Source organism: Globicephala melas, chromosome 1 (assembly GCF_963455315.2).
Source record: "Globicephala melas chromosome 1, mGloMel1.2, whole genome shotgun sequence".
NCBI classification, from domain to species: Eukaryota; Metazoa; Chordata; class Mammalia; order Artiodactyla; family Delphinidae; genus Globicephala; species Globicephala melas.
The window spans coordinates 2,067,623-2,095,615 of record NC_083314.1 but is presented as its reverse complement, the minus strand read 5'-3'; the positions used below and the strand labels follow the sequence as shown (position 1 = coordinate 2,095,615).

At 47.8% G+C, this 27,993-nt stretch overlaps 1 long non-coding RNA gene across 1 annotated transcript in view; it reads right to left on the bottom strand.

Moving 5' to 3' along the window:
- The window catches only part of LOC132596775 (uncharacterized), a 45,458-nt gene that overhangs the window by 7,471 nt on the left and 9,994 nt on the right, over positions 1 to 27,993 (bottom strand). The window contains exon 4 of the long non-coding RNA XR_009562784.1: positions 27,292 to 27,360. This is a non-coding gene — a long non-coding RNA (uncharacterized lncRNA). The remainder of the gene's footprint in view (positions 1 to 27,291; positions 27,361 to 27,993) is intronic.

Sequence of the window (27,993 nt, the reverse complement as noted above, 5' to 3'; positions counted from 1 at the left end):
TACTATGTATAAGATAGATAACCAACGAGGACCTACTGTCCAGCACAGGGAACTCTACTCAGTATTCTGTGATAACCTATACGAGAAAAGAATCTGAAAAAGAATGACTATATGTATAGGTATAATTGAATCACTGTGCCGTACACCTGAAACTAACACAACCTTGTAAATCAACTACACTCCAAAAGAAAATTGTTTTTAATTAAACAATAAAGCGTTCTTTTAGCCCTCACTCTCCTAGCAACCTTCCACATTCTCCCAACTCTCTACATTATTGAAAAAGGGAGTCTCGCCTCCCCAGGTCCCCTCCCTGCAGTCTGGCCTCTACCCGCAGTGCATGCTGGCAGAAGTCCACCCTGGAGAAGGTAACTCGGAGGACGCCCTGCAGCCTCATCCGATTTCACTACGACGGGGAGGCCTCTGTCTACGGTATCGGGCCCTTTTCGCCACTCTCTTTTCCCTGACACTATTTTCCTTGGCTCGGCCCCTTTCAGATTCCCTCCCGGACTCTCCTCCTCCTGACCCGTAAGCAGCCATGTCCACCTGGGCACGCTTAGGTCTCCGGCTCTCACTCTGGACACACATTCCCCTTGACCTATGAACTGTCATCCCTCAGACACAGCCCGACTAGATTCTTCTGCCAGTCCTTTTTATAAGAGGAAAGGAAAACAATAGAGGGGACTTCCCTGATGGTCCAGTGGTTAGGACTCGGTGCTTTCGCTGCCGGGGCTCTGGGTTCAATCCCTGGTCAGGGAACTAAGATCCTGCAGGGCCCAAGGCGCTGCCAAAAAAAGAGAAAACAGTATAAATAGCCCAAAAGATGTTCCACAAAACAAGCACCCGTGACTCTGGTTCCCTCGGCATGTCTTTCCCTGAATGTCTCTGGAGCGTGAGTCTCATGTTTCCAGACACTCCTGCCTGGTTCCAAATGCAAGCCACGGCTTCTTCCCAGGTTCATCTCAAACTCTGGAGCAAAAGGTGTGATTGTTGGACTTGGATGTCACCCTCCAACCCACCGCCTTCTCAAGAGTTTTCGAGTATAATATACGCAATTCCACCTCATCCCTTAACTTAATCTGAAGAAGGTGGAAGGTCTAAAGTCAGCGAGACGGTGAAACTGAAATATACTCAGAATGACTCCGTGGAAAGTCCCATGCATGGTCCATAACACACAAAACACTATTCGGATAGATACAATCCTATACAATAACGCATATGGAAACAGTGAGGGCCGATCTGTGAAAAAGAGTATGCAAACTACTTCAGAGCTGACCACTAGACGAGAGCCAGCTCACACTCCGAGGTCCTATTGCAGGGAAACTGCAGAGGTCGATTTGCACTTGTAAATTAAGTTATATTTGGCACTCCTCTGGCGGTCCAGTGGTTAAGACTCTGCCCTTCCAGTGCAGGGGGTGCGGGTTCGATCCCTGGTCGGGGAGCTAAGATCCCACATGCCTTGTGGCCAAAAAAAAAAATCAAAAAACAGAAGCAATATTGTAACAACTTCAATAAAGACTTTAAAAATTGTCCACATTGGGGCTTCCCTGGTGGCACAGTGGTTAAGAATCCGCCTGCCAATGCAGGGGACACGGGTTCGAGCCCTGGTCCGGGAAGATCCCACATGCTGCGGAGCAGCTAAGCCCATGCGTCACAACTACTGAGCCTGTGCTCTACAGTCCGCGAGCCACAACTACTGAACCCGCGAGCCGCAACTATTGAAGCCTGCACACCTAGAGCCTGTGCTCCACAACAAGAGAAGCCACCGCAATGAGAAGCCCGCGCAGCACAACGAAGAGTAGCCCCTGCTCGCCACAACTAGAGAAAGCCCACGCACAGCAACGAAGACCAATGCAGCCAAAAAATAAACAAATAAATAAATAAATTTATTTTAAAAAAAGGTCCACATCAAAAAAAATCTTTTAAAAAATTAATTTATATTCATATCTGATCCTTACTATGTAATCAATGCTTCTTAGCTCTCTCTAAAGGGTCCCAGAAAATCTCCCCAGAGAAGAAGGGCAGGAGTTGACCCCTCTTTCCTGCTCAATCAGTGTCATTGAATTAAACAGGAACAATATATAAAAAGATCGAGGGCTTCTCCGGCGGTCCAGTGGCTAGGACTCTGTGCTTGCACTGCAGGGGTTGCGGGTTTGATCCCTGGTCGGGGAACTAAGATCCCGCATGCTGCATGACCAAAACAAACAAACAAACAAAAATATGTAGAAAGATTTAGAGAGAAAGAAGAGCACAAGTTTTGTCAGAAAATACCAAGTATCAGTGCTGCGCAGGTGTGAAGCGTGAGGTAGGGATGAGGGGTGGGTGGGGGGAGAGCAGGTGAGCAGTGGTGGAAGATGGTCTGGACAGGTGGGCCGGGCCTACCTGCCACGTAGCCCCCTAGGTACTGGGCTGGGACAGGACATAAGGCCTTGTGTGCCAAGCTGAGGACTAGAGATTTCACTCTGGAACCTCTGGGAAGCTTGTGCAGGGGAACAAGAAAAGAGGTGACAAGGTAGGACTGGCACTTTCGGGTCCTGGACACCGGACAGAGCGTCAGTTGGGGTGGGAAGAGAACACGGGCAAGGAAACCCCTTAGGAGTTGGTGAGAGGCGACCTCCTCTTAGAGGGAAAATAAAGACGTGGCTGTTTGACCCTCAAGGCAGTTTTAAGGAAAACAGTCTTAGATTAAAACACATCTGGTAAATTGATGATTTGCTGCTTTGCAGAGATTAAAATCATGACGTGTGTATTCCTTCCTCTCCGTGTTAAAATGTCACCATATCTGAATCCATTCTCTTTTCTCCCATTTGTGTCTCTGAGTAACTCTCCACACTCCTCACCCCAGCCCTCTTGCTGGTCCCTCCCTCTCCCCTGGCTCCCCTTTGGCTGTAAATGCAAATGCTCTCAGCCACCCAGGGGCTGATTTCTTTTTCTTCTGGAGCTTTCTGGAGCCCTCTGGAGTCACCTGAGCCCAGCACCCTACCCCTCGCCCAACGTCACCAAAGAACGAGCGGTACACAGAGCCTCACCACCCATGCAGCCTGGCCTTGACCCTCCAGGACCCGGCCTGCAGGGGCCCTGACTCTTGCAGGATGAAGCTCGTACACAAACTGCCCATCCCAGCGCAGTGCCAGTGCAAACAAAGAACCAGGGGGGAAGGAGGCAGGTGATGACCTGAGCTGGTGCGTGACCTGTGCCTTGAAAGACATGCCACCTCCTTCTCGTAAGTGACAAAAATCTAATTCAAAATAATTGAAGCAAAAAAGGGACTTGACCATCTCCAGTGGTGGAGAAGACCAGGCTGAGGCCAAGGCTCAGCTGGCACCCCAGGGCACATCTTCCCACCCTTCACCTCCTGTGCGAAGTTGTTCCTCAGGTATGTTTTTCCAAGTCCTGGAATGAATGGCCAGGCAGCCTTGGAGTCGATGGTCTCAGAGTCCCTCTCCAGGGGTCCACATCAACCCTGAAAAAGGCTGACTGCACAGCTCGGGTCACCCACCCTCTCCCCAGCTTCCAAAGGAGGACAGCCTATGACCCTGAAAGAATACTCAGCCAGTATGAAAGGATTTTAACCAACGATGACATGGAGGCAATGGTGAGATAGAGGTGATGACTGACAGGGCATATTTTGGGGAGAACACATGATCCTGTGTGCAGGGAGGAAGGTATGAAAAGACGTTGTAAATAAAAAAGAAGCTGGGGGGCTTCCCTGGTGGTGCAGTGGTTAGGAATCTGCCTACCAATGCAGGGGACACAGGTTCGAGCCCTGGTCCCGGAAGAGCCCACATGCCGCAGAGCAACTAAGCCCGTGTGCCACAACTACTGAGCCCGCGAGCCACAACTACTGAAGCCTGCACTCCTAGAGCCCATGCTCCACAAGAGAAGCCACTGCAGTGAGAAGCCCGTGCACCGCCATGAAGAGTAGCCCCCGCTCGCCACAACTAGAGAAAGCCCGCATGCAGCAATGAAGACCCAAGGCAGCCAAAAATATAAATAAATAAATAAAATTTTAAAAAATAGGCTGTGATAAAACATGGAGTAGGGAATTCCTGCAAGTACAAGGAATCACCAGTCATGGTAGTGACCCTCCTGGACTGATCTGGGTAGGATGGGCATCACAGTCAGAGCCTCAGGTAAGTAGGCAAAATAACGCCCTCCCCAGTAGGAAAACGGGTAACTACTTCCTGTGGAAAGACAGTGGGTAAGACAGCAGACTCGTGGTCCTGAAGATTCCTGGTGACGGCTGGTTGGGGCAGGGCAGTATCAGCATAGTTTCTAGTGATAAATCCTCCAAGCCTGGCAGGACAGCCACGCTAGCTGTTAAAATATTAAAATACTTGTATGTCAGTTGGTAAATAGTCAACACCCTAACACGCCCTCCCAGGGCCACTCCTCTTCATCTGAACCCTAGGACCCTGAGACCAGCCCATGTTCCAGCAACTAGTGCATGGAGTCTGAGCCCTGGGGGGCTTCCAGAACCTTCTGCATCCTTCCCTGACCCACATGCTCTGTGCCGACTGGCTGATGCCTGCGCCATATTGATTATTGAGTGCTTTGAGCGAGAGCAGACCCCTCGTGGAGAAGCGCCCTCGAACTATTTCCCAAAATCTAGGGAGCTGGAGACGCTGGACCAGGGAGGAGCTGGGGGGTGGGAGCTGCCCCTACAGGAATGGGCCAGCCCCCTCCTGTGAGCTCACTATGTCCCAGGCAGGCACACGCCCCAATCTTCCGCTATGTCCACTTCCACACCAGGAAGTCACCGGCCAATGTGATGCTGGGAGATCAGCAGTATTATCTGTAATCATGTTATTTCCCATCTACCTGCCCTGGGGAACCGTGACATTTAAGCAGAGTCAACATAAACTGGAAGATGAGTGCTAACTCAGACCTGCCCTGGGATTACTCTGTATTCACCCAAATCACGAAAGAGATTAGAGGGCTGCCGTCTGACCCAGAAAGTATAAAACCAAAGTGGACAGTGACAGTAAAATCGATTTATAACCATCCTCTTAAGAGATGCTGGATTTTGCAAAAGGCTGAATATTGTAGGAAAAAGCCAACTCTGGCAGGAAGTAAATAAATATAAGTGGTTTGTGTTTGCTTGTTCATTTAGCAAACTATTCTGAGTGCATTTTGGCCCCAAAGAAACCTCTTAGACTTTTAATATTCAGTCTAGAAATATAACCATTCTTTAACACATCCTGTAATTTATTTTGTAATATCAATCGTGTGGTAAATTTTTATTTTAAGAGGGGCATTTAAAAAGCAAGAGAAGGACTTCCCTGGTGGCGCAATGGTTAAGACTCCACGCTGCCAATGCAGGGGTCCCAGGTTCGTTCCCTGGTCAGGGAACTAGATCCCACATGCATGCCACAACTAAGAGTTCACACGCCACAACTAAGGAGCCCACGTGCCGCAAGAAAGGAGCTGGTGAGCTGCAACTAAGAAGCCCGCTTGCCACAACTAAGACCCAGCACAACCAAATAAATAAATAAAACTTTTTTAAAAAATAAGCTATTAAAAGGCAAGAGAAAAGACAGTTTGGTGGTTTCTCAATAAGTTAAACATAGAACTACCACATGATCCAGCAATTCCACTTCTAGGTGTGTACCTGAAAGAATTAAAAACAGGCTTTCAAATAATAACTTGCACGTGGACGTTCATAGCAGCATTATTTACAACAGACAAAAGGTGGAAACAACCCAGATGTCCTCAACGGGCGAATGGATGAATGGAATGTGGTCCATCCATACAATTGAATATCATTGAGCCATAAAAAGGCATGAAGTACTGACACACACTACAACAGGGGTGAACCTAGGAAACACATGCTGTGTGAAAGAAGCCAGATCAAAAGCCGTATATTGCATGATTCCGCTTGTGGGAAATGCCCAGAAGAGGCGAATCCGAATCCACAGATGGAAGGCGGGCGCGGGGCAGGGAGAGATGGGGAAGGACTTAACGGGGCGGGTCTCCTGCCGGGGTGGAAATGCTCTGGAATTAGATCATGGTGATGGTCGCACGACATGGTGAACGTGCTAGATGCCACTGAATTGGAACACTTTAAAACGGTTAAATTGGTGAATTGTGTCATATATACTGTACCACAATTTAAAAAAAAAAAAAAAAGGGGAAGAGAAGACCACGGGGTTGTGAGGTCCTGAATACCTGGTCTGGTGCCCACAGCTCTGAGGGAGCTTGGCATCAACTCCCCACTCCGTCCCCTGCCCCCCTCTCCCTCTCGCCCTCCCCCGCCCACCCCCCACCCCCCACCCCCGCAAAAAGCATCAGCCTCCCCTCCCCCAGAGCGGCAGTCTCTCACTCTCCGTCCCACAAACAGCAGTGCTTCCTCCCCGGTTGGCCTTTTTTTTTTCTTCTTTTTTTAAGAACGCTCTGATTAGGTTTTGAATCTTCAGTATTTAACTTCTCTAATGACACTGCAAAGACTTTTGCAAAGTATTTATTTTCCTGACACTTTATGTAAAGAAACTAAGGACAGACTACCTCTTCCTTAAAAGAATAAGGCATGGCTCGAGCAAACCAGAAATGGTTAGCTCTGTTTTTAAGTGCAAGCTTGTCCTGAGGTCCAAGCCAGAGAAGCTTCAAGTTAAAAAACCGTTTGACGGCCACAGATTATAACCTTAAACATGCTGGGCTGACCAGCTCTCAGGACTGGGGCTCACAGAATAAGAAGGATGGCTTCTGTACCTGTAACCCGTCACCAAAATCAACATAGAGTTTCCCTCCTTCTAATGCCAGGGCATCTGCACACGTGCGTGTAGAAAATACAAACATCATCGCATTGTTCGCTACCAGGAATAGAACCTGCTCATTTCTTGTCTGTGGAAAATACGGAAAATTCTTCCACACACACACAGGCACACACATAAAAAGAAAAAAAAAAGATACAATTTTAGATTTCCTATGGATTTCTGAGTCAAAAACAACAGCTAAGACTGCTATTTTAAAACCAAATTAGAGAATTTTTTTACCACAGGAAACCGTCCTAACAATGACACCTTATTTCCTGAAAACGACAAGAAAATTCCACATATTCCCATGTTGAGTGTGCCACAGTGCAGGTGCTGCAATTCCCACATCGAGTTGCACAAGTGTGTATTTTGAATCTATCATTTGAATCAAAGCATGCTTTATATTCTGGGGTCCTGATACTTTCAGCACTATGTAGCGGATTGGACAAGCTAAAATACAGAAAACATTGACACTTGAGAAAGGTTTATATGATCCAGTTTACTTTCATTTTTACTGAGACATCACTGTAACTGTAACCGAAAAATTCTCGGGAAACTCCAAGCTAATTCTGTATTATTAATATCGTGTCTGATTATTAATTTCTACAAAACTTTCCTAACAAAGTGTTTACAGAGCCAGAAAACATGGTGTTACCCTCATCCCCTCCCAGCCTAGAAATAGCAGCGAACTGACCCGAGACGCAGACTTTTCTGTAAGTCACTCAAGTGTTTGGGACTTCTTTTTGTTGTTGTTCTTTTCTGAATACTATAGTTTTATTTAATCTTAAAAAATAAATTATTAATAAAAGTTAAAATAAATAGATAAAAATAAAAACTCAAAAAAACAAATTATTAAAGAAGCACGTATATATGTGTAGAACCGAGTCACTTTGCTGTGCAGCAGAACTTAACATTGTCCATCAACTATACTTCAATAAAAAATAAATAAAATTATCTTCTTTTACTAATTCTTAAAATTAAAGAATATTTCATTTTTCTTCTAAAACCTTCTAGGGCTGGCCTATATTCGTTTGTTTGTTTTAAATGAAGTATAGTTGATGGACAATGTTTCAGGTGTATCGCAAAGTGATTCAGTTTTATATATATTCTTTTTCAGATTCTTTTCCATGATGTTATTGCAAGATATTGACTATAGTTCCCTGTGCTCTACAGTAGGTCCTTGTTTATCTGTTTTACATTTAGTGGTGTGGATCTGTTAATCCTAAATTCCCAATTTATCCCTCCTCCCTGTTTGGGGCTTAAACTAAAATGGAAAGAACGAGGCCCGAGGCAGCATTACCCAGGAGCACCTGTCCTGTCCCCTGAGGTGGGCAGGGACGTGGCTGAGTCTGGTCACCGCTGTGTACAGCATCCCCTGTCCCTGCCTGAGGGCCACGGGCGTCTCTGTCAAGAATCCTGCCTGGCTTTGCCGGCCTCCACATTCCCCATCCTTATCTGACCACTCCCCCTTTTCTGGAAATGTGATTAACATTCCACAGACACCTCAGGCATTGCTGGGCTGGTCGGTTCTGCTAAAGGTATGGTCCCCTGATATTCTGGACAATCAGGGTTCGAGTGGAGAAACATCCTGGGTTGTCGCGATGTCTTAATTTTACAAAGTGATGACAACCCCACCCCAGCAGAAAGCACGTCTGTCAGTCCTTCCATCCTTCATCCAGTTTCTGGCCTGCTAGGACTTTCAAGTCCCTTTGGTAGATGATGGTCAGCCTGAGCGACCAATTTTCTCCTTGGCACGTACCTGAGGGCGTGGCCAAAAATGCCATTACAGAAAAAAGAGCCACAGTTCCTACCCACACAGCTTTCAGGTCACAGGATATGCCCACGTGCTCGGCCTGTCCCCATGAGATCAAACCGCCTGTGTTCAAATTCCAGGCTCCCTGCTTCACAGTCATGTTCCCTTGGGCCAATTCCTTCACCTCTCTGAGCCTCAGTTTTGTCACCTGGAAAACAGGAGCACAATAAAAGTACCTACCATTTAAAGAAAAGATTTTAATGAAAAGATTAAAAACGGCGGTGCCTGTAAAAGCAAGGATGCTTGTCCTGGGCACCTAGCTGACTGCTATAATTTCTTGTTCCTCCAAGCTCCTCCTTAGCTAATGTAGTTTTAACAGCTGGGACAGGGGACAGGAAGTGGAAACCATGGCGGAAGAGGAAAAAGGGGCCTCTGCGGCTCCTTCAGATGTATTTACAACCCCAGGTGGAGACAGAGAGGCACAGGCAGAGAGCAGGGCTGCTGAGCCTCGCCCAGTGACAGGTGAGCCCAAACTGAGAAGGGTTAGAAAATCCTCATCTCAGGAGCAGAGCCTGCCCACCTGCTTCAGGGCCAATCCTGCCCGAGGTGTAGGGTCAACCCCATGGATGCACGAGCCTTCTTCCTATCGACAGCGACCACCCCCCTTGACAGAGAGTTGTGGGGCTGAGGGGACCGTTCAGCCACGGGGGCCCCTTGTCCCCAACGCTCTGGACACTCTTCCACCAGCTTAGGGGGACAGTCAGGGCTGAGCCCCTTGACCTATTTGGTGGAAGAAGTAGATGCTCAATAAATATTTGCTGAATAAATAAATGTTTGAGTGAAGTGGAGTCAAATGCGCACATGAATAGCTGAGGGTAAGGAAGCAGAGAGGCTTATGTCCAAGCAACTTCTGTCCATCCTGGAGGACAGGGGTGGGCAGACTTTTTCTGTAAAGAGCCAGAGAGTGAATATTCTAGACTTGGCTGTCCAAACGGGCTCCCTGCAACGAGTCGAGTCTGCAATGTTGCAGGAAAGCAGCCAGAGACAACGTGTACGTGTGCGTGTGGCTGTCCTCCCATAAAGCCTTGTCTGGACGCAGAAATGGGAAGTGTGCCTCATTTGCGCATGTCACGAATTCTTCTTTTAATTTTTTCCAACCGTTTAAAAATGTAAACACCACTTTCAGTTCACAACCTCCATAAAAACAGGTGACGGTGGATCCGACCCCTGAGCTGTAGTCGCCAGCCCCTGCTTTAGGAAACACAAGAGCCAGGAAGGTGAGGAACTAGAGGTGACAAAGTTCTTCCCCCTTGGTGGCCACACTACCTCTTCCTCTGTGTCTTCTCCTCTGTCTCAAATCTCCCTCTGCCAAGGACACTGGTCCTTGGATTTCAGGCCCACCTGAATAATCTCCTCATCTCAAGGCCCTTGACTTAATTATATCAGCAAAGACCCTTTTTCCAAATAAGGTAACAGTCCCAGGTTCAGATAATTCCTGAATTATCTTTACTTGGTTATACAGTCACAGGCCACCAACAAATAAATGTAGATCTATTGGAAAACCACCCCTGGAACAACTGACCTGGGCAAGGATCAGCTTAGATGTTAAAGCCACGGGGTGAAAGGTCCCCGGAAGAAAGGATAATCACACAAACTCTACAAATCATCCAACGGATTACTTATTAGTTACGAAGGAGACCGCTACCTGGCTGGCGAAGAAGCCTGGTGGGCACCTCTGGGCCAGGTGACCAGGTCTTGCACTGACATCACCTGACGTGTTGCTCAGAGAGGACCCACAACACCCGTGTAGGATGTCAACTGTCCCCGACTCTACCCACGAGGACCTGGCCGCAGCCAGATCAAGGCATATTCTGCAGAATAACTGATCTGGATTTTTCAAAACTGACAATATCCGAGGTCCAAAATAAAGGCAGGGGTGGGGTGTTCTTGATTAAAGGAGACTAAACATGGCAAACAGATGCAATGCCTAAACTTCAGTTACATCCTGGATTTTTTTTTTTTCGCGGTACGCGGGCCTCTCACTGCTGTGGCCTCTCCCATTGCGGAGCACAGGCTCTGGACGCGCAGGCTCAGCGGCCATGGCTCACGGGCCCAGCCGCTCCGCGGCATGTGGGATCTTCCCGGACCGGGGCACGAACCCGCGTCCCCTGCATCGGCAGGCGGACTCTCAACCACTGCGCCACCGGGGAAGCCCTGGATTTTTTTTTTTAAGCCATGAAGAGCATTAACAGGAAAACTGGAGGAAATGAATATAGACTGTATACTCCATCGTAGTATTGTATCAATGTTAGATTCTTTCATGGGATGATTATATTATGGTTATGTGGAAAATTATGCTTATTTTTAGGAGTTACTAAAATGTAAGTGTCATGATGTCTGCATCTTACTTTCAAATGGTTTAGAAAAGAGAGATTCAGAGACAGCACAGGGAACTCTACTCAGTACTGTGTAATGACCTATATGGGAAAAGAATCTAAAAAAAGAGTGGATATATGTATATGTATAACTGATTCACTTTGCTGTACAGCAGAAACTAACACAACATTGTAAATCAACTCTACTCCACTAAAAATTAATTACAAAAAAAAGAAAAGAAAGGTAACGTGCCAAAATGTTAACAATTGCTCAGTCTAGATAAAAAGAATACTGACGTTCATGGTATTATTTGTTCAACTTTTCTCTAGATTTGAAATTTTTCACAACAAGTGGGGTACAACTTAAGCTAATACAATGTTATATGTTAATTATATCTCAATAAAACTGGGGGCGGGGGGAGGGATCATGAAGGGTATCAGAAAAATGACCCCAGGGCCATTCTTAAATATCAGAAACAAACTAAAAAGAGAATTTTTGAAAAAACATCTGAATGATGGAAGCCTGAGCTTCATGTAATAAAAAGAGAAAATGGGTTGAAAGGGTCTGCGTATATAGCAGTGGGCTGACCACAAACTATGGTGGAGACAGAAGAGCCTCTAGCCAAGGACGGCCATTTCTAGTCCTTGCCTTGCTGCGCGAGACCCGGAACCTTAGCGTTCCAGGCCTTGGTTTCTTCACGTTCGTAATGATAGAGTCGCGCTAGGTGTGCTCTAAGTTCTGTTCTGTGCACAAAATGACATGGTGTAGGTACACAAAAGGGAGACTGCTTCTGGCCTGGCCTATACACTACGTAATGCACGCAAAGCTAGAAGACATGAAACCATGGCTGTATTCTGTTGCAAAATAAGAGAAAAAAGAAAAAAGTAACACGTTGGGGGAGGCATGATGTCACAGCACATGAATACCATTTCCTTATCAGGGAGCTTCACCATGACTTGAAAACAGAGGCTGCTTTACTCGATCCCCTTTACCCACGCTACCCTCTCCCAGCTGCCAAAGCCACCCCGATACCCCCCACCCCCAGTACCCTTCCCACCCTCGGCAACAGAAACACAGAGAACGTTCACACCGGATGTGCCCGGCCGGGCCCGCCAGTCACTTTTCTCAAAAATATTGCAGTTCTGCAAATCATTCTGTGCATATAAACCACTGGTTCTCAACCTTAGCTGAGCCTCAGAATCACCCTGGGAGCTTCTGGAAATGCAGACACCCCAGAGCCAACGGTGAAGATTCCAACTTACTTGGTCTGGGGCTGGGCTAATGTGTCTGCATGTAAATGTTTAAAGATGTAAAGAAAAATCTGAAGAGCTGTCACGACGTGAGCCCCAGAACAAACACCCCCACCTGAGTTTCTGTCTGTTTATCCACTTTTTTCGGACTAAGAATTACCATTTCACAGTTAAGAAATTCTAAAATTGAGGGACATTTCCGTGGTTGCCTTACCACACTTGATCGCCTGTACTCTATACAAACCTGGACATAAATCTTGTTGTAAGAGGTAGTAGAATTAAATCAGACACATACATTTAATAGAAGAAATATCAGTCATTTACAAAAATCCATCATACAAAGTATTCAATTGCCAACTAATTCAGGAAAAAAAAAATACTGAACTATCTGAGAAAAAAATGAATTTCCATGTTTTCCTCTTTCCATTATTACAAGATAAGTGGAGTCAGAGAGCTGTGGGTTGCAGGCAGACGAGCTCTGGGGTCTGAGGGTACCAGGTACCTGTCTATGGTCTAGCAACTGCTTAGGCCCTGGGTACCTTCCGTGGAAAAGTAGGGATAGCAGAACCTATCTTTGGCGATAATCAGAATGACATATACTGACAAGTGTTGGCGAGGATGTGAACAAATCAGAATTCTTAGACAGCTGATGGGAATGTAAAACAGTGTGGCCACTTCGGAAAATAGTCTGGGAGTTCCTCAAAAGAAGAGAGTTAACGTATGACCCAGCAATTCCTTTCCTGGGGATCCATCCAAGAGACGTGAAAACACACATCCACACAGAAACCTGGACACAGATGTTCACAGAAGCATCATTTATAAGAGCCCTAAAGTGGAAACAACTCAGATGTCCATCCACTGATGAATGGATAAATAAAATGTGCTATATACGTGCCATTGAATATTATTTGGCCATGAAAAGTATGGGGTACTGATACTTGCTATGACACGGACGAACCTTCAGATTGCGTTATGTGAAAGATGTCAGTCACAAAAGACCACATCCTGGATGATCCCATGTATATGAAATGTTCAGAACGGGCACGAGTGGTTGCCTCGGGTTGGGTGAGTTGTGAAGAAACGGAGACAGGCTGCTGACGGGTGGGTACAGAGTTCCTTGGTAGGGTAATAAATGTGTTCTCAAATTGACTGTGTGACGGTTGCAAAATCCTGTGAATATACTAGAAACCACTGCCTTGTACACCTTCAAAGGGTGAATTACAATGGACGTGAATTATGTCTCAATAAAATTTATTTTTAAAATAAACGTATCTTGCATCATGCTTGTAAACTTTAGATAATTTATATAAAGTGCCTGGCACAGTACCTGCTAAGTAACTGAAATTCAGTAAATGGTGTTAGTATTAGTGGTTATTAATTATGAAATGCAGGTCCACCAGGAAGTGACACGGAATAAACCTGGATGAGCCAATGTTTGCCAAGCTCACTTGATTGTGTTAAACAAGGTTTTTTGGGTTTTTTTTGGACACAACTCGCAGCATGTGGGATCTTAGTTCCCCGACCAGGGATTGAACCACGTCCCCTGCATTGGAAGGGCAGAGTCTTAACCACTGGACCGCCAGGGAAGTCCCCTTAAACAAGGCACTCTTTATAGTGATTCCTAAATTGTGTTATACTTTTTCACATGTGTTCTTGTACTAGACAATCAACTCCTAAAGAACAACATCCCTGCACCAGGAATAGGATATTACTGAAATAATATAAAGCATGTACAATAGATACTCTTGAGCTGTTTAAAAAAACATGGAAGGGCTTCCCTGGTGGCGCAGTGGTTAAGAATCTGCCTGCCACTGCAGGGGACACGGGTTCGATCCCTGGTCCGGAAGATCTCACATCCCGCGGAGCAATGAAGCCCGTGCGCCACAACTACTGAGCCTGCACTCTAGAGCCCGCGTACCACAACTACTGAGCCCACACACCATAACTACTGAAGCCTACGTGCCTAGAGCCCATGCTCCGCAACAAGAGAAGCCACCGCGGTGAGAAGCCCACTCACTGCAACCAACAGTAGCCCCCGCTCACCGCAACTAGAGAAAGCCCGCGTGCAGCAACGAAGACCCAATGCAGCCAAAAATAAATAAATAAAATAAATAAATTTATTTTAAAAAAACATGGAAGATTAGTTAATAACTTGAAAACATGATCAGATATATTAAATGAAAAAAGCAGTTCATACAAGAGTATGATCATTTGTGGTGTGTTTTCCAGAAAAAAGTGAAGGGATTTTCATGAAAATATTAATAGCAGTCACCTCTGGGCGGGGAAGATTGTCGGTATTTTCTTTGCTTCTAGTTGATCTTCTGTATTGTCTACATTTTCTAGAGTAGGCATTGCTTTTGTAATTATGATGTCTAATCATTGACCACACCCGTCTAGCCTAAGAAGTAAAAGAGGCAGCAACTCCTGCCATCCCAAGTTAACTAAAACACATTATTGTACCTACATGCACACTAACATTTTATAAAGCAGGGGTACCTCTCAGATCACGTGTGCTTTTTCAAAATACAAATGTCTGGGCCCCACCTAAGACCTAAGGAGTGAGAGTCTTCAGGGAAGCACCTGGGCATATGTCCTGGATAAAAGTACCAGTGTTGCTTGCTTGCTGTGTCATTCCTGAATGAAGAACCAATGTTAAGGATTTCCCTGGTGGCGCAGTGGTTAAGAATCCGCCTGCCAATGCAGGGGACACAGGTTCAAGTCCTGTTCTGGGAAGATCCCACATGCCGCGGAGCAACTAAGCCCGTGTGCCACAACTACTGAGCCTGCGCTCTAGAGCCTGCGAGCCACAACTACTGAGCCTGTGTGTGTGTGCCACAACTACTGAAGCCCGTGTGCCTAGAGCCTGTGCTCTGCAACTAGAGAAGCCACTGCAATGAGAAGCCCATGCACCACAACGAAGAGTAGCCCCCGCTCACTGCAACTAGAGAAAGCCCGCGTGCAGCAACGAATACCCAACGCAGCCAAAAATAAATAAAATAAATAAATAAACTTATTTTTTTAAAAAAAGAACCCATGTTAAAAATCTAGGTTCCAAAGGAAGGAGGGAGGGGGGAAGGGGAGAAGGGAGGGAGGGGAGGGGAGGGGAGGGGGAGGGGAGGGGAGGGGAGGGGGGCGGGGAGGGGAGGGGAGGGGAGGGAGGGAGGGAGGAACGGGGGAAGGGATTTAAAAAAAAAAACCCGAGGCTCCACTGCATAACCTGCAAAACTTCATTAGTGCGTGTTTCCAGGACCGTCCTCAAGACTCTCCCTCCCCGACACCAACCGAGCTCCTGGAGGTGGGAGCTTTGCCTGATTCATCTTCATGTCATACAGGCTGATGTGTCAGCGTTAGTGGGATAGCTGGACACTCGCATGCAAAAATGATAAACACCGTCCACCTGACTCCTTATTTCAGCCACTGCTTTGTCATCCAAATCCAGCTGCTTATCTGTAAAATCAAGTTAGGCAGCTTGAATTGTAACCCCACCAATGAAAAGCAAACAACTTCAGAAAAATGAAGTAATTCTAGTCGGTAGATGTTTTCCTTAGAAGTGACAATGAAGCATGAAGATATGGAAAGTCTTCGTGCATGAGGTATTCTTAAAATGCAAACCAAACCTCTGTAGCTTTTTATGCACCCCAGGCGACAGCCCAATAATACTAGGCTTTGGTCATCTGTTTTAACTAATTCAGTTCTACATTGAATTCAGTATTCTTCAAGAACTCCCTTTTCCAAAAATGCATTTGAGGTAATGATGTTGACATTTTATTAACAGCTCTGCAGTAGCTGAGCTCTGCATAACACTAATATCAAAGATCCAAAAATAAGATGACCTGGAAAGAGAAGTTCAGTTTTTTCTACGCGTGCTTTGACCCTATTTGCAAAATAAATATAATACGTATACATGTGTATAAGTGGCCAATAATTTATCCAAAAATCCAGATTTCTGGTAAGTGCCTAATATCTATCAGATACTGCGGAATTCCATTACCAGTGAGGTAGTTTGTAAAAACGACCACAAATTCTTTTCCCTACATCCATATTCTTGCAATCATAGCAAGGTCCTTCCCATCAAAAGGCAGAGTCTCTTTCCCCATCCCTTAGCATCTCTGTTGGTCCTGTGACTTTTGAAGCAAATGTGATGCAAGCAGTGGCTTTAATCCCCTCCACTCCTGGGGGCGGGTGGTTACCGCACCTGGGGCCCTAACACCACCATGTGAATGAGCCCAAGCTAGCCTGCTGGAGGAGAGACACATGCCTATTGCCAGGCACCTCAGCAGGGCCCACCTGGGTTATCTGGCCACCATCTAACCCACTGCTGGCTCTAGATCAGCCGCCCGCCCAGAAGAAATCAGCTGAGTTGCCCAGACCAGAACAGTCTGACCTCAGAATCACAAGCTAGAGACTCGGTTGTTTGAAGCCACTAAACTGGGGAAAAGGGGGAGAGATTGTGTTCCTAGCAAAAGCTACCTGATTACAATGGGGCAACAGTTTAACAATTCAGAACACTATATTGAAACGAATTCTAACTCACGGACTTAACGCGGTACATTCTTATAACGTCAGAGACACAAAGTCTCAAGCCCACTTGCTCCGCGTGGCAGACAGAGCAGCTATCCTACTGAGCACACGGAAGCTCGGGGACAACACCGTGATTCCCAACCACCTGTCAAGTCCACAGGAACACGAAGACTATTGAGTGAGTCAGGCTCCGCCCTCAAAATCCTTACTCGGGGAAATGGGAAAGCAAATAGGAATCAGATGAGAATACAATCTGGTCATCACTGGAGGTGGTGGGGAGAGTGGGGAAGAGAAGAGACTAAGACCTCCCGGTCCTGACACCCCAGAGTTAGCCGAGAAACTGGGGTGGGAGTTTACAGGACAGAGAAGCAGAGAGACCTAGCCGGGATCCCACACTGACAGACCAGGCGGGGGATGCCTTCAGATAGGGGTATCCCCTCGAGGCTGGAGGATGGAGACCAACACCAGACTTAGGCACAAAGCCGGGTGGGGTGAATCAGGAGAGTAAAGACATCATCAAGGGTGACCTATGGGCTCAGTGATGTCATGGGGGCAGGCTGGTGGTCAGAGTTGTTAGGCGAGTGTGGACAGACTCAGTTTGGTGTCCATGGAAACCCCAAGTGGAATTTGTGCTGATGACGCGATGGCTGTCCTGGAGCTGGGTAGAGAGAGGGAAGCTACAGTTGCAGACCTGGGGAGACGGACCCAGAGACGTCCCCTTGGGAAAGCAGCTTTCGGCTTTGAGTCCGCATCTGTGAAAGGAAGATACGAATCCTTATGCAACAGGAGTGTGTTGAAAATTATGTGTAATATTGTTAAACACAATGGTTGGTGCATGACAGGCACTCAACACAGGCTGCCTGATCATCAAGGAAAATCAGGAAGAGAATGGATCAGTGTAAAGGCCCAGGAGCGGCGGGGGGCTGGGGGGGCTCCAGTATCTAAGAAATGGGCTAAGAAGCAGACACAGGACACCAAGAGGAAAAAAGTAAATAAGCAAAATAAACAGAACAAAATCCGATAGCAGGTAGCCAACCCTCCAGAAAGCTACTGACTCAGGCTTCTACAGAAGTTTATATACACTGACCCAATAATTCCCCCTCTAAGCATCTATCCTAAGAAATAGTAAATGTTTTAAAAATTAAGAAATATCTGGGGGCTTCCCTGGTGGTGCAGTGGTTGAGAGTCCGCCTGCCCATGCAGGGGACACGGGTTCGTGCCCCGGTCCGGGAAGATCCCACGTGCCGCGGAGCGGCTGGGCCCGTGAGCCATGGCCGCTGAGCCTGCGCGTCCAGAGCCTGTGCTACGCAACGGGAGAGGCCACAGCAGCGAGAGGCCCGCGTAACGCAAAAAAAAAAAAAAAGAAAAAAAAGAAAAATCCTTGGATATAATGTTGAGCCTTAAATAAACGTGAAGAACACCAACAGACGAGTAATCTAAATTGTGGTAAATTCACAGGATTTATTTTCTGTCTGGGGTGGCGGCTCGGAGCTGGGAGAGGGATAAGAATGTTCGCTGACTAGAACAAAGTACGTCAGCTATTAATAGGGATCAGATTATAGTATACGAGAATTTCTGATTTTTGTCAACATCCTTAATTTGTGACAATAAATATGTATTATGCACCTATACACACCCCAAACCTCCACCTGAAAAATAAATAAATAAATAAAAGACATGGTAAAGCAATTATACTCCAATGAAGACGTTAAATAAATAAAAGGAATTACAGAATATTTTACGGGGAGTCGGGGGGGGGCAGGGAGGAGTACTCACCTTGCTTTCAAGTTCACCCACAATATGACCTCTCCCTCCTTTTCTATTGTGGCTTCTGACAATTCCATAGTCTTCCTCCAGTCAAACTGGGCATGTCGGCTCCCTGGAGCTTTCCTACTTCCACTGTCCCCCACCCCCACCCCCAGACATCCCCCTCTGCCTGGAATCGTGCCTCCCAGAGACTAACGCCCCACCCCAATCGGGTATTAGTTGGGGGATGGGGGTGGGTATTAGTCCTATTTGATAGAGAGGACTGTGTATCCAAACACTACCCAACCCACCAGTCCCACCCAGCCTTTATCTGTAATCGCTGTCTCATCAGTGACTACGGCTTTGTGTTTCCCTGAAGGCATGACTATTTCGCTTCAGGCCAAAACTACTCACCCCGAGGTCATTCCTACAGACCAGCTCTCAGGAGTCTAAACACTGAAATCATTGCAAAATCATGTGCGTGCACGTCTGTGCATTTTTCTGGGAAAGAGGACCCACGATTTCACCAGATTCTCAAATCTTCCATGACCCAGAAGAGGGTAAGACACACCGTTTGATTCTCATTTGGTCCTTCCGTCCTACTCACTCCAGGGAAACCTCCAGGATTTACCCAGCGCGGCATCCCCCTGATGTTTGGAAAAGAGCCTCGCTCCACACAGGCACTGGGCTGTGGAATCCTCGACACATGCCGGCCCTAACCCAGTGGAAAGGGGAAAGTTTTAAGAAGAAAGGGGGAGAAGAAAACCTTAGCTCCTCCAGTATAAAGATCCTATCACAGCTCCAACACGGACAAAAGTGAAAGTGAAATGATTGCACTTTTCTTTCCAACATCAGCCAAGCCTCCAGCAAGGCTGGGACTGGGGAGCAGGCAGCCCAGTCAGCCCCTAACTCGCTTCTGTCTTGAGTAACAATCCTCACACGCTCCCTGAACCTCATTTCCTATTTGTGCAACATGGATAATAGCTCTTGCCCCTTATCTACCAAATGAGGAGGTTGTGAGGACAGCAGAAGACACACAGAATGCTTCTTAGACACTCCATCAGGCAGTTTCTTCACTAATCCTCTCATCAGAGAGCCTGTGGTTGCAGAGACAGCTGAGTGCTTGTTTCCACGTCCTGCGGGGCTGCCTGCTTGCAGGTCTAAAATATTTCCAAATGTGCTCAAATTTAGCAACGGTGGTAAGAGAACCCAGGGCTGAAATGCACTCTGGCCACACTCCAACGCAGCGTTTCTCAATAATCTTAAACCCACGTTCCCATTTGATAAGGATTAGGAACCTTGCTCCCTTTTTACATTTTGTTATGAAAACCAGGCTTTGGGTTTGTTTGTTTGTTTGTTTGTTTGCGGGCCTCTCACCGCTGTGGCCTCTCCCGCTGCAGAGCACAGGCTCCGGACGCGCAGGCTCAGCGGCCATGGCTCACGGACCCAGCCGCGCCATGTGGGATCTTCCCGGACTGGGGCACGAACCCGTGTCCCCTTCATCGGCAGGCAGACTCCCAACAACTGTGCCACCAGGGAAGCCCCGGTTTTTCCCTTTTTTAAAGTACACAAATTACTCGGCGGCAAGAAGGAATGAACTGGTGATTTATAACAGCCTGGCTGAATCTCAAACGTGTTACACAGAGTGCAAGAAGCCAGGCCAGAAAGAGGATGTGGGTTATGAGTCCATCACATAAAACTCTAGAAAAGCAGACAGGTCTCCATGACACAAGTGGATGAGCAAGTGCTGGGGATGGGAGGCTGGAGGGGCTGCAGGACACTCTGGGGGGGGAGGCATGATGGAGGCATTCCTTACCTTGACTGTGATGTTTTCACGGTGGATACCTACGTCACAACTTACCACATATGTGCATTGATTGCACGTGAATTACACGTCAGTGATGCTGTTCTGAAAAATTTTATTATGCCATTGAATTTCTCCAAGAAAAGTGAACGCTGTCCACCCTGCCCCATTAAAAATGGTTCTAAAAATGAGCTTAGGACTTCCCTGGTGGAGCCATGGTTAAGAATCCGCCTGCCAATGCAGGGGACACGGGTTCGAGCCCTGGTCCGGGAAGATCCCACGTGCCACGGAGCAACTAAGCTTGTGAGCCACGACTACTGAGCCTGCGTTCTGGAGCCCACATGCCACAACGACTGAGCCCGCGAGCCACAACTACTGAAGCCCGCGCGTCTAGAGCCCGTGCTCCGCAACAAGAGAAGCCACTGCAATGAGAAGCCCATGCACCGCAACGAAGACCCAAAGCAGCCAAAAATTAATTAATTAGTTTTAAAAAGTGAGCTTACCGACCCCCTCGGCTGTCTCTGAGTCATTCCGTAGCCTCCGGGACTCAGCACAGTACTCAGCACTTAGCCCCAGTACTCCTCGCTTCTCCAGAGCCCCCGCACACAATCTGCTCCCTCCCTGGAAACGACCTCCTGTGTCTCTCTCCTCTTCACTCCTCCTTCCAGGTGCAGCTCAGAGCTCTCCAGAAGGGGCCCCTGAGGCTGAGCACAGTCCCTCCTCGGGTCCCCGTGGCTCCTGGGTATTTTTCTCACCGCCACTCACCACTTCTTACGACTTTATCTGTTCAGGCTTCTGGTCCCCCTAGCCGCCGCCCCAGACTGTACACCTAAAGGGGTTCTTAACCTTTTCTGTGCCCTGGTTTCCTTCGGCAGCCTTGTGAAACCTCTTCAGAATCAAGTAAAGGGAGTTCCCTGGTGCTCGAGTGGTTAGGACTCGTCACTCTCACTGCCAAGGGCCTGGGTTCAATCCCTGGTCAGGGAACTGACATCCCACAAATTGCACGGTTCGGCCAAAAAAAGAAAAAAAAAAAAGAATCAGGTAAAATACACAGGCATATGCAGAAAGTTGATTACGAACTGGTTATCAAAACATGAAAATACATATCTGATGTAATACATAACATCTGTGCCTTTTTATTCAATGCCAAGGTCTAGTGGTAGGTCAAATAACTACCATTATTTCAAAGTAGTGATACGTATGAACACTATTTCAAGAGAACTGCAAACAGCTCTAACGCGACAGGAAAATACGTGTAATTTCCCGGTGACAGTCACAGGGACAGCTGATACTACTGTGATTTTCCATCACCATTCATCTCTGAAGGAACTACGACATCACAGCTGGAGGTTACTGAACATGTAATCTTTTCGCCATCCAAGTTCACAAAGTCCCTGAATTCCAACCAAGGACAAGGATCCATGGCCGCCTGGATAAGAACTGCTGTTTAGAGAGGCCGTGTACCATTTATCTTCGTGTTCTCAAGGCTCCTAACACACAGAGGGAACTTAATATCCAGCTACAAAACACTGTAACAATAACAATGACAATACTAAGTATCAATTCAAAAACAAAGATAAGGGACTTCCCTGGTGGTCCAGTGGTTAAGAATCTGCCTTCCAAATGCAGGGGACGCAGGTTCAATCCCTGGTAGGGAAACTTAAGATCCCACATGCCGCAGGGCAACTAAGCCGGTGGGCCCTAGAGCCCACACGCCACAACTGGAGAGAAGCCCACACGCCGCAACTAAAGGTCCCACGTGCCTCAACTAAGACCCGATGCAAACAAATAAATAAATAAATATTTTAAAAAAACAAAGATAAATAATTTCTCCTGCTAATAATTGTTACCATTACTACTAGCATGCTGACACCCAAGTAGAGCCTGGAAGACTGTTCACGGACTGCCAAGGGGCTTCAAATACATCTACCTGGAACCACATCGTTCCCTGGCCACCTTACAACACAGTCTTCAATTCTCCGAGCATTAACACAAAACCATGGAAAGAGAATAGAGAAGATTCAGGGGCCATACGGGGAGGACATCAGTTCCCTTGCCATGATCTTGCCACGTGCAAGGTGACCTTCAAATGGGCCGTGCGGCTCCAGACACGTGAGTGACAAGAGATTCCCTTTGCTCGGTCTCTTTCCTCGCGCTGCCGCGGATACTAAAGCGAGATGCCTCATCCCGACCGCACCTCTCTCTTCCTGTTCCTAAACAAACACCTCCTTTCTTCTCTCTTGTTGGGGCAGTTATTGTCGAGAGCATTTTCTAAGAGTGTAAAAATGCTGCAAGGGGGTCAAGTGAACTGGAGGGACAAAACCGCACCGCGGGGGGCCCTGTGTGTCTTCACAGGACGCCTAGTCTCGGGCTGCACACTGGACCATGATTCATGTGGCCAGAGGGTTGGGGGATGGGGGGCGGGCTCGGACGAGGGCAGCTCCCATGCCTCCACCCTTGGACCATTGCCTTTAGCACTGGAGGCGGATCCGCTTCTAACTTGCAGCATCATTCAAATGAGCTAAGTGAGTAGAAGTGTTCACTTGAGCACTTCTGTTCCCTCCAACCCAAGATACTGAGGAACAGCTCTTACCCGCAGTCCAATTCAAGACTGCCGAGCAAGCGTATCACTCCTCGCGCCCCATCCGCATCCTGTCGTAGCCTAAACACCCGCCCACTGAACGTGGACTGTGTGGAGATAGGCCGTTTGGGGAGTGGGGTGTCTGAAGTAGCGGAGAACAGGGAGATTCCCACGGGGCTCCCTTAGCGCCATGGCGCCCCAGCTGCTGGGAGCTCTGCGGTCACGGGAGGCGTCCTCTCCGCCTGGCTGACCTGCAGGACGCCCTGCACATTGCGGGGATGAACGTCTCTCCTCCACTTCACTCTCTCTCACCAGCTTCTCACCTTCCATCTGCAAACATGCTCAAATTGATTGCATCCTTAGAGTAGTAGCAACTACCTTTACCCCACTTCTCCCCAGTTACCAAATTTCTGCCCCGTTATCTGTTCCAACTTCTGAAGAGCGAGGTCCGAGGTCGAGGTCTTCACTTCCTCCAACTTTCTACCTCCTCTGACCTCCCTAAACTCTGCTTCCAGCCACCAGCTCTGCACTGGACTGCAACTAGTTTATTAAAACGGATGGTGCCAGGTCGATGACCTCATCATTGCCAACCGGTCCCCGAGGATGGCTTTGCATCTTTGGCCGGAATAATCCCAAGGGATGTCTGACACCCCCCCCCACCTGGAAACTGCCCCCCTCACCCTCCTCCCCCCTCTTAGTTTCTCCTGCATGCGTCGTTTGTGGGATCTTAGTTCCCCAACAGGGATTGAACCCTGGCTCCAGTAGTGAAAGCACCGAGTTCTAACAGCTGGACCGCCAGGGAATTCCCAAGGCTGGTGTTTCTAATTCTCCTTCTTCAGTCTTTGGTCTCACTCAATCTAGCCATTGTCTTTAGGAGATCTAATCCATTGGGCTTCAAGCTCTTTCGATCGTGAATCCCCTAAAATACAAACTGCACGCCCCTAGACGATGTCTACATTTGGCATCACATTGTTTTAACCCAAGTTTCAATGGCTGCAAAGCATCTTGTTAATTGTGTTTTGCACACGCACAAATCTTTTTAGTAAAGCTAGAAATGGTACATCATTCTTTTTTCCTGTTTTAACTTCCATTTCCACTCCACTTACCCCACAGATTTTTTAACAGTTTTATTGACAGGTAAGTCACATATTATACAATTATCCATTTGAAGTGTACAATTGCATGGTTGTTAGCATAATCACAGACTTGTGCATCTATCATCACAGTCACTTTTAAAACACTTTCATTACCCCCAAAGAAATCCCGTCCCCACCGGCAGTCACTCCCCATCCCCCGGTCCCTGCCACAGTCCTGAGCAACCACTAATCTATTTTCTGTCTATAGGTTTGCTTACTCTGGACATTTCATACACATCCGATTACACAATATGTGGTCTTTTGTGACTGGCTTCTTTCATGTAGCATAATGTTTCCAAGACTCATCCTTGTTGTAGCATGATCCATTCTTATTCCTTTTTATTTTCCAATAATATTCTACTAGACAGATAGACCACATTTTGTTTAGTCATTCGTCAGCTGGTGGACATTTGGCTTGTTTCTATGTTTTGGCTATTATGAATAATGCCGCTTTAGACATTCTTCTACAAGGTTTTGTGTTACAGATTTTAAACCAAATTTATTTTTATGTTTCAGCATCTTTTATCGATAACCTTTTCATGGATCTCATCCGCAAACTGTGTACACAAGTCAAAACTAAAATTTACGAGCGCCACGACTACTGAGCCCACGCGCCACAACTACTGAAGCCCGCGCGCCTAGAGCCCGTGCTCCGCAACAAGAGAAGCCACCACGATGAGAAGCCCGTGCACCACAACGAAGAGTAGCCCCCGCTCGCCACAACTAGAGAAAGCCTGCGCGCAGCAACGAAGACCCAATGCAGCCATAAATAAATAAATAAATATTTTAAAAATAAATAAATAAAAAGTTTCTGTGACCATAATTCATTAAGTACACACACAAAATTCTTCTGGATTGAGCAGCAGTAAATTCCAATTAATCAAATCATCATAAGTATATTGCAAACTTTGACAATTATTAAACATAAAAGATAAGATCTTATTGGAAATTACATCTCTTAATGAGAGGAACTGGGTTTATTTTCCAATGATTAGCTCATGGGTCTGTGGATGCCTCATTATTACAATGAAACATTTTGGCATAACCTGGCATCACTGCTTTTCTTGTTAGAGATGCGATCCCTGAGAAACTCTTTTCAAATAAGTAAGGGAAGCAGGAATTCCCTGGCGGTCCAGTGGTTAGGACACTGCACTTTCACCGCCGGGGCTCCGGTTCACTCCCTGGTTGGGAAACTAAGATCCCGCAAGCCACATGGTGCGGCCAAAATAATAATAATAAGTGAAATAATGAAGTATTCTACTCAGAGCAGTGTTAGTCATATCTTTGAAATCTGTGTAAGTCACAGCCCCAGAATCACTTTGTCATCTCTACTCAAAAATCACATTTAGGGAATTCCCTGGCAGTCCAGTGGTAAGACTCTGTGCTTCCACTTCAGGGGCCACGGGTTCGATCCCTGGTCAGGGAAATAGGATCCCACAGGCGGCGCGGTGCAGCCACACACACACACAAAATTACATTTCGGTCCCCACAACGTGGTAAAAGCAAGCAGCCCAAACCACCTGACTTGCAAGCAAGCGCCTCCAGGCCCTCATGCATCACCCCTTTGTCTGAAGCCCAGGGGTTTTTTTTTTTTACACACGCCCCAGAACACGCCAGGCAAAGAGATGTGCCCTTTTCCTGCAAAGTGGGAGACGGGCTCGTTCTCAGGGGATCCATCAGAAGAGGGTCTATACGTGGGTGATGAACATCTGGAATTGCTTCCCTCGCCCGCACCGCCGACCCCATTTCCTTCACCCACTGCTGCACGGCTCCGTCAGCCCTCAGGCCCCTCAAGAGCTGAGCTGACCTGCCCCAAATCTATCTCCCTCCCCAGCTCCCAAGCACCCTCATCGCCTCTCCCCACGCTGCTGCCACCGGCACCAGTGCATCAAAGCAAATCCCATCAAGCCACCGTCCTGCTAGACACCATCTCCTCTGCCTGTAAAGTACCTCCTCTGGGGGACAGAGTGAAGCCAGGTGTCGCCAGGCAAAGGATGCAAGCCTCAGCTTCTGACCCTCTGACCCCTGGCTGAGAAGGGCCGGACCCAGGAGAAGACAGGCTAGTGGTTAAAAGGAGGGACCCTGGAATAGGACCACCTGGACAGTTACCAGCAGTTACTGGAAGATAACCTTGAGTGACATCTCTGACCCCTCAGAGCCAGTTCCCTCAACTACAGAAGATAAGGACACTCCCTTTCTTACAGGGCATGTATAAAGATTAAGTGATTAAAGGTACGTCATGTGCTTAGCGAAGTACCCCGCACATGGCAAATGAGAGCAAGGTCTCAGTACACCCAGCTGCCATCACCTTGAAAGAAACAACCAAAGTCTTACATGGAGCGTCCACATCCACTGCAAGTTGGGGACGCCTGTCCTCCAGCCTCACGTCCAGTCTCCCCCCCTCCTCTTGCCCGCAAGCTCCCTGGGAGCCCCGTCTCAAGTCTCCTCTGCTGACCCCACTCTTCTTCCAGGACTCTCAGGGTTGGCGTGCCCCAAAGCCCAGCCCTTTGACCCCTTCTCTTCTCTATCCACACCCCCTTAGCAGTCTCTGTTAAGTCTCCAGGCTTTAAACATTTATATGTTGATAATTTCCAAATGTGTGTCACCAGACAGACCCCTCCCTTCCCCCCTGGATGCCCAGGGGACATCTCAACGTGGACACAGACGAAGTCCTGGTCTCCCCCCAGACCTGCATCTACATCTCCTTCCCCATTCCACGTGCTGGCACACTCCATCCCCACAGACGCTCATGCCTGAAACATCCCATGTCTAGCCCCTGAGAAATCCCGCTGGCTCTACCTTCAACACATACCCAGGACCTGATCACTTCTCACCCCCTCTGCTGTCACGAGCCCCGGTCAGATCCCTCCCCCTCTCCTGCCAGGATTACTGCCCTGGCTCCTCTCCTAACGGGCCTCCCTGCTTCAGGCTTGATTCTCAACACAAGCCAGCAGAGTGATCTTTTGAAAACCTCATCACCTCCTCAGCTCAAAGCCCAGCAGAGACTCCGTGTTGCCCTCGTAGTAACCGTCCTGGAGAGGGAACAGTCTGACCGCCTGGCCTCTCTGACCTCCCCCTCTACTACTCTCCGCCTCACTCACTCTGTTCCAGCCACACTGCGTCCCTTGTTCTCCTTAAATCTTGCCAGTAGGCAATTTCCTGTTTTGCCTCAGCTGTTTCCTCTGCCTGGAAACCTCTCCCACCGAGACCCCCGCACGGGTAAATCTCTCCACGACTTCAGCTCTTTGCTTACATCTCATCTGCTCAAGGAGCTCCGCCCTGAGCTGACCACGGACTCAGATGCAGGCGCCCGCCTCAGAGCATCCCTCCCCTCCAAGGGTCTCCCGGGATGCTCTGTCTCAGGACTGGTCATACCTGGGCCTCTGAGGATGTGAGAGGAGAACATCCACCTTGCTGCGCGTCTCCTCCAGCCCACGCTAGGACCTGTGAAGAAACCATCCAGATTTCACAGGCGTCAAATCAACTGTCCCAGCTCACCAGGCTCCTAACCACTGAGACTCAGAGCCGTGTCTGCCTGACGCCCGTCTGCACCGGGTCAGGCCCGGCTGACCGCCGGCACTCCGCGTCCTTGCCCTGCCTGCGGCAATATCGTCTGCCTGCCTCCGGTTCCAAACGGAGTCAAATGAAAGGCAGGTAGCCTAGGGTTTTTGTTTGTTTGTTCTCTTACTGCCAAGTCATTGTATTATGGCCATCAACCTAAGCTGGCAAAAAAACACAGCAGATTTTCAATCCAGTTCACGTCTTCAGCCCTGTGAATTACACACTAGCTCTGAGCAGAAAACTCACTAAGTTAGAATCTTTCTCTGAGCCCCTCCGGCCTCCTGGGTTGTTATTTGCAGCTCTTCTGCCGTTTCCCCCTAAATTGCTCACTGAGAGAAAGCAAGGATTCCAACCCACTGAGGACGTTCTTCCCATAGTTTAACGTTACTGGCCGGTGAGTAGTCACGTTTACGAGCTAGAGGCGCTCTCCACGGGGACATCAGGGCTTAGGGTCCTGCCTGGGTGCAAACTCTCACTCTACCACGGCGAGATGGTAGATTTAGTCTCTGAGTGGGT